This window comes from Vitis vinifera, chromosome 17 (assembly GCF_030704535.1).
Source record: "Vitis vinifera cultivar Pinot Noir 40024 chromosome 17, ASM3070453v1".
Lineage (NCBI taxonomy): Eukaryota > Viridiplantae > Streptophyta > Magnoliopsida > Vitales > Vitaceae > Vitis > Vitis vinifera.
The window spans coordinates 3,047,593-3,054,495 of record NC_081821.1 but is presented as its reverse complement, the minus strand read 5'-3'; the positions used below and the strand labels follow the sequence as shown (position 1 = coordinate 3,054,495).

Here is a 6,903-nt window from a genome sequence, read left to right as displayed (position 1 = left end):
TCAAATATGTTTGATATATTTCATAACTTCGACTAAATTATTAAGTCATTAAGTTGAATTACCAATATTTAAAAAAAAAATAGTTATTAATAATCAAATCAAGTCACTGGAAGAAGAAAAAAACTTCATTTTATTCGCAGATCGGAAACATGACTAGTACTAGGTTGCATAGGCCATCACTGGATTGAGTTGCACCCAGTAAGACTGGGCCTGGCCCTTGAATCAAGCTTCAATCTAAATCCAATCTGGGCTCAACAACATAATGGGCCTGAACCCTAGGCTTTCAGGTCCAGTAGTCGGCAGCGAAATCAGTGGGAGCGCGGAACAACGCTCCATAAAAGAGCGTGAGTAAAGAGAAATCGGTTCTCATAATTACAGCCCACGTGTTGCGACAGCTTGTCTGAAGGTGTACGTGGCAAAAAGAGAATAGGACGAGGGGAAGAAATGATGGCGGGGACGATGATGATATCAGGGCCGTACGACCAGATATCTATCGATAGATTTTGGTGTTGGACCGTTGGATTTTAATTCGCCAAACTCTTTATATTCAAATAGGGGTTAATTTCGTATAATATTTTGGCTAATAATTAAGTAAAATAACAAATGAGAAAAATAAATAATTAATTAATGGATTAAATATGTTTAAATAATACCTTATAAGAACTCAATAAAATTAGCCCATTCAAATATTCATCAAATTTTTTGAAAAATAGTCCTTTTTTCAAATAAATAATTTTGATAATTCTATATTGAAAACGATAAAAAATAAAAAAATAAAAAATAAGTATAATAAATTAATAATGGTAAAAGCGCGTAGGCACATTGATGGGATGCAGGTCTGACCATATACTTAATTATGCCCTGCCAAACCCTACTTATTATTGTTATTTATTATTTAATTTAATTTAATATTATTTATGTGTTTGAAACACTGGGGAGAGAAAGAGGGGCGCATGTTAACGAGAAAAGTGTTGGCAGAAGATAACGTGCGCAAGGGGGTGGGGAGGAGGTGGGAATTGGGAAGGAAGTGTAGTCACATCAACGTCTCTTTTGTCAATTCAAAAATCCTATTCAATCAACAACCACCCACTCTTCATCTACATCCTCGTCCCCCCATTATTGACTTTTTTAACCGCCACGTGTACGTCTCCTTTTTCTCCTCTCCCCACTTCTCGTCTCACGTTTTTTCGTGCCACCGCTTTTTTGAGTATTGGAAAGATCAGTGACACGAGCGCCCGACGGGTGTGTTTGGAGATTAGCGCTAAAATTTCAGGAACTTATTTAATATAATCTTTGATCGAAAATAGTTTTTAAATGTTACCAATTTAATAATCGGTTCGAATTATGTATTTTTTGGGGCTTAATTGATCTATTTATTTAAAAATTTAATTTAATTCAAATTTTATAACCCTTATTTTTTAAACTTTTGTTATTGAATTAGTCATGTATTTCATATATTTGTTTCTATCTATTCTCATAGTATCTTTAAATGATATAAGTTTTTTATAAGATGTTGGAATTTTTTATGTGTGTATTTACATAATTAATGTGATAATGTCATAAATTAATGTTATTTTATTTTTGCATTGTGGTCCATAATGAGGCTGGACACATATTGTTACTTGATTTTTTATGGGCTCACCCTAATTCACTCGACTGACTCATTAAGTTAAGTGATCAAAATAATATATGTAATGTGTGATATATATATATATATATATATATGTGCAAATGAAGACTTCTTCTTCTTAGGCTGAAAAAATGCACGCACTACGCACTCGTCTTGAGAGCACACACAGACTAAATCTTGGATATAGAAATAAAATAACTCATTAAACTCAGATTTTCACATCATCACGGACTAAACATATTATTAAACACCAATTGAGCATGAAAATGGTTTTTCATGACATTAATCAATGTAAACATTTCATTTATTGTCATTTAACGTATGCTTTAATGTCTACATGTAATTCTATGTCGTTTGAAATTTTATCGTAAAAATCTATAAGACTACAACGCACTATATAACGCCCTTGTTGAAGATCCTTTACTCCGACCTTCTCTTTTATTTGATAAAATTTAGTTGAATTAATTTTACAAAAACCATCAAGTCTTAACCTTTCACATTTAATAAATAAATATCAAACTATCTCATTAGGTTTTAAACCTAATTCACGTACTGTTTTAATGGGCAAACAACTCAACTCTTATAATATACTACAATCTTAAGTGGTAGAGAACCAACATCAACGTGTCAAACCTTTCCATCAGTATAAACTCTTGGGGAATATCAATATGTTATCCACAAAGTAACTTTTATCAGGAGATACTAATTTAATTAAGTTAAAATTATAGAATATTAGTAAAACTAATATTTTTTATTTAACACTTAAGTTGTTTAATAATGTTAACTTAAAATTTGTTATCAATTGCTTAATATAAATTTATTATTTAAAAACAATGATATATTTTTAATGAATCACTATTAAACAAATAAAAAAAATAAAAATTAAACCTATAAAAATATCTAACAATGATTGATGGTTTAAATCATTTTCACGTGCATTTTAATTTTCTAAAATATTTATTTTTACTCTCTCAAGTTTTTCACCTAAATTTCAATTAAATAAATTAAAAGTAAATAATTTTTTTTTAAAATTAAATCGTACTTTATAATTTAAGTTATATTGAGTGATTCTCCCCTATGTTCAAAAGTTTGAGTAAAAGAAAATGAGAATATATAAAAAATTATAATTTCTTTTGCTATTTTTGTTTATAAAAAAATTGAGGAAAAAAAAGAATATATGAATATATCTTCCTTAAACTTTTCTTACTTTTGTACTATGAAACCAACAAATAAAAATATTTTAGTATTTTTTTATTTTTCATATATTAATGTTTTTTTCTCTTTACTTAATACTTTTCAATTATTAAACACAGTTTTTAATTTTTATTTTCATATTCTAAGATATAAATGAGAGAATAGGAAACTTTTGTTAGATAACGAGTCCCATTATATGTTGGCAAATTTGTTTTAATTATTTTGTGTTTTATAAAACATTTTAAACAATGACTTATGCAGATTTAAGGTTGTTATTCGCTCTCCCAAACATAAATCTAAAAAATATTAAGTAAAGGTAAATTATAATTGAATTAAATATCTTAATTATTTTGGGAATTTTTTAAAATCAATAATTAATTTTTGTTTTCAAATAATAAATTAATGTGGAAAAAAATTTAAATTGATGATTTACATTTTATAATTTTAAAAATATATATTTTTCCTAATATTTTCTAAATTAAAATATGAAATCTTTCCCTTTTTTTTTAAACCCTTAGGTTTCAAAATTATTTTTAGTAAATTATGATTTTTAAATTAATTTTAAATTCATTAGGTTTCCTCTTATATATATATATATATTACCTAAATATGTTTTTTGAACACATTAAAAGAGACTTAGCTTAACTTGGGTTGGCATTTCCATTTTTTTTTTTTAATTATTAGAAGGCCTATATTATTTCAATGAGGTTGAGGAGTATTTACCAAAGCAATTAAAAATTGTTGTGTCATGGATATGGATCAAGATGTAGGTTTTTCAAAATAAGTATTTAAAGTAAAATAGTCACGTAATTTTGTGTAACCTGATTTTATGTCTTAAAACCAATAGTTTTTATTTTTATAGTTAGTGTAAAGGTTTTAAAAGTAAAAAATTTATGTATCTTGATATTTGATTTTAAATACTTTGTTTATACCTGATATCTAACATCTTGTAAGTTAAAAATTAAACTCTATTTAATAATTTTTAAATACACCTATTCACATATTTGGGTGTTACCCTACTAGAAAACAGTTTTTCACTTCTTATTTCATTTCACTATTTGATAATAACACAAAGTGAGATTAGGAAATGAAAGCATCCTTAATAATCTTAATTTTCAATACCTATTTAGCATTTGTATCAATTAAGTAGAAAAAAAGTTTAATTTTTTTTTATAATATTCACTTATATATGGTGAGATGCATGTGGAGCACTTCTATTTACACATAAAATTTCAAGATTCATTAGATAAATAAGTTCTTAAAAAATAAAACGAAGTTTCTATACTCGTGGGCATTTTGGAAAAATATTCATTTATATTTTATTTATTTATTTTAGTGGATTTTTCATATCACACATATATATGTATATAAGTTTTTTATTACTATATGTTATTATATAATGTTACAATCTCTTATAAGATGAAAACTAAATAAATGGGAGGAAAAAAATTGTGTATATCAATGGAGGAAATAAGGATGTGGAAAACTTGTGTGTCAAGGATTATTTCACGACTTCAAAAAAATAAATGAAATTCAATGCTAATTCCCTATGAAAACATTAATCAATTAGTAATTATTTTTTCTTTTCTTTCATGTATTTCAAAAATTATTTAATTTTTTAAAGAATATTTATATTATTATAATATTAAATTTTCTTATAGAATAAAAAAATATTATTAAAAATATATTTATAAATATTTTGGTTGGTACATGAAAAAAGTCGAGATGAGAAAAAAATTGTGAGATAGGTATACATGGTGAATGGAGATACAAGGAAAAATGAAAGACACTCGGTGAAGTGAACAGTTCATGGTCTAAAGGGTGCAAATGTAAGGAGTTGGAAAAACATAAAATGAGAGTCGATAAAATATAAGATGTTTTAAGAATTAAATAGTTATAGTTAGTTTTATCGTTTGTAATATTTTTGATGGTATAACTAAAAGATTTTTTTTTATTCATGAATGTAGGTATGATTAATCGAACTACTATACCGTTATATTGATTGTTTTATTTATATCTTCTTGAATAAATGTATTTGCATTAAAGCTTGACATAACACATAAGATTCTCTTCTTTTTAAGTTCTTGAAGTATGTATATATATACAGGTGGTCCAGCATCATATATATAAAGTAAACCTTGATCACATTAACTAATTTTAAGAATCTTGGAATGTTACAACTTTTGACAAGTTGGTAAGATTTCCCCTTTTTTATTAACAGTAGTTAATCCTCATAGCAAAGATTGTAATGAACAAACTACACTACATTTTCTTCTTTTGAACAGTAGTCCTTTCCATCTCAAAGAGGAACTGTCTTGTATCTTTCTTTAGATTCAAGAAACTCGATGAAACCATCAGCTTGGCCAAGCTTAATCTTTCTTCCTTATTTGTGATAGAAGACACTTGTAGGTCTTCTGAAACCACACCAATAAAGTTGAGCGGAAAAAGGTAAAAAAGAAACCTATATCATCTCGCACAATAGCCAAGCACTAGCAGTTAAAAAATGCATTAATTTGAATGCTTTGGACGTCGAAATACAGGTGGAAAGGGCTTTGGCAGTGGTGCCTTTCCTCATTCTATAATATTGGACACAGTTTTAATAGCATCTGTGTAGGTGAAAGCCACTGCGAGTGTGAGTCAAAATAACGAGAAAATAAGGTTCGTGAATATCGTGGATGACAAGGCACGTGATTGCAGATCAGGGAATCTTAAGAAGCCGGTTCCCGAGACTTTTTCGTGATAGGGGCAAAGAAACAGGTCTGGCTCTTCCCTACCCACTCCACCACTCTTTTTTAGCCTTATAAAATGCTTCATATCAACCTCATCTTTACACCATTGGATGGTGTTTTGGTGGTTTTAGGGCATAAATGAAAGGCTCTGGTTTATTAGGTAGGATGGGTGGTTGTGGATAAAAGTCCAGGCGCTTCACTGGTTTCTGACTGCATATGGAGGATGTGGGGTTTCTTATGTTTGGGTAGGGGTTCGTGCGATACATAAGGTTTGTGTGGGATGTCTTAGATCTGAGGATTCATGAACGGCTATGTAAGGGTTTTTTTTTATTTTAATGGGGGGTCCTGGATTAGTGGGTTTCCCTACTTTTTGGGTGGTTTAGGGTTGTGTCGAAGACTTGCGTAAAGTTTTGGATAATGGGTAGCTGCAGTTTTGTTGGGTTTTCATGTTTCTGGGAGGGTTTTTAAAAATGTTTTTGGTAGTATTTCCTGGGTTTGAGGAAGCAACATGGGTGGAGGTGCATGAGAGTCAACTTTATGGTGTTTTGGGGTTTGATGTATTTGAGTGGTGCTAGGGTTAAAGGTGCTTCTGGATGAAATTAGGGTTTTGGAGTGGAGCTCCTTGAAGTCCAATAGAGGGTCTTACTGGGTAGATTGAGCTGCTGACTTATGGATCCCACAGCCCTATCCCGTCAATGGGGGGCATTGGATAGGCTTGTGGCTTGCATATCTCAGGAGCTGCATTATCCAAGTTTAGATCCTTGTTTGGATTGAAGGGAGCTCTACACCTCTCTCTCTGTCCATCATCATCATCATCACTTTCCATTTTCTTTTATTTTTAGCTTTTGATTCATCTTTCTTCATGATAAATGCTAAATTTTCCAAACAGATAAAACTCTTTTTCCTTTTCTGATTCTCCGATTTCTAACCTCATCATATTATATCTCCTTTTTCTTTTGTGGCTTGCATTACTGACTGTATTTGTTTCTTCTATATTATCTCTCCCCATTTCTGGAACTAACACAAGGTCAATATTTTTCGAGTACCATTTAACTGAACCATTTCTTTATCTATAACTTCTCATATGGCTCCATATGCAGGAGCTGACAGGTTGAAGGTCATTCACCGTTCTCATTTCACTTCAAGCGATGGGTTCATGAGGATCACTAATTTGGAGAACTAGATCACATTTTTTATGTATTAATGAGATTTTGTACTTGTTTGAAGATCATGAGAAATTTAGTTAAGTTTCTACAGAAACTGTGATAATGATCAAATCTTATTAACTTAAATCAAAGGCCACCAATCGCACCTTCAAAATGAACCCATTTTACACATGATTTTATTGGG

The 6,903-nt window shown here is 29.6% G+C and overlaps 1 long non-coding RNA gene and 1 other non-coding gene across 2 annotated transcripts; both read left to right on the top strand.

Moving 5' to 3' along the window:
• The first annotated feature begins 5,097 nt into the window (after positions 1-5,097).
• Positions 5,098-6,877, top strand: LOC132252815 (uncharacterized). The gene is made up of 2 exons (XR_009464605.1): positions 5,098-5,581; positions 6,654-6,877. It is a non-coding gene; the product is annotated as an uncharacterized LOC132252815 (long non-coding RNA).
• MIR159C (microRNA MIR159c) lies at positions 6,159-6,348 on the top strand. The gene has a single exon (NR_127742.1). It is a non-coding gene; the product is annotated as a microRNA MIR159c (primary transcript).
• Positions 6,878-6,903: the final 26 nt, after the last annotated feature.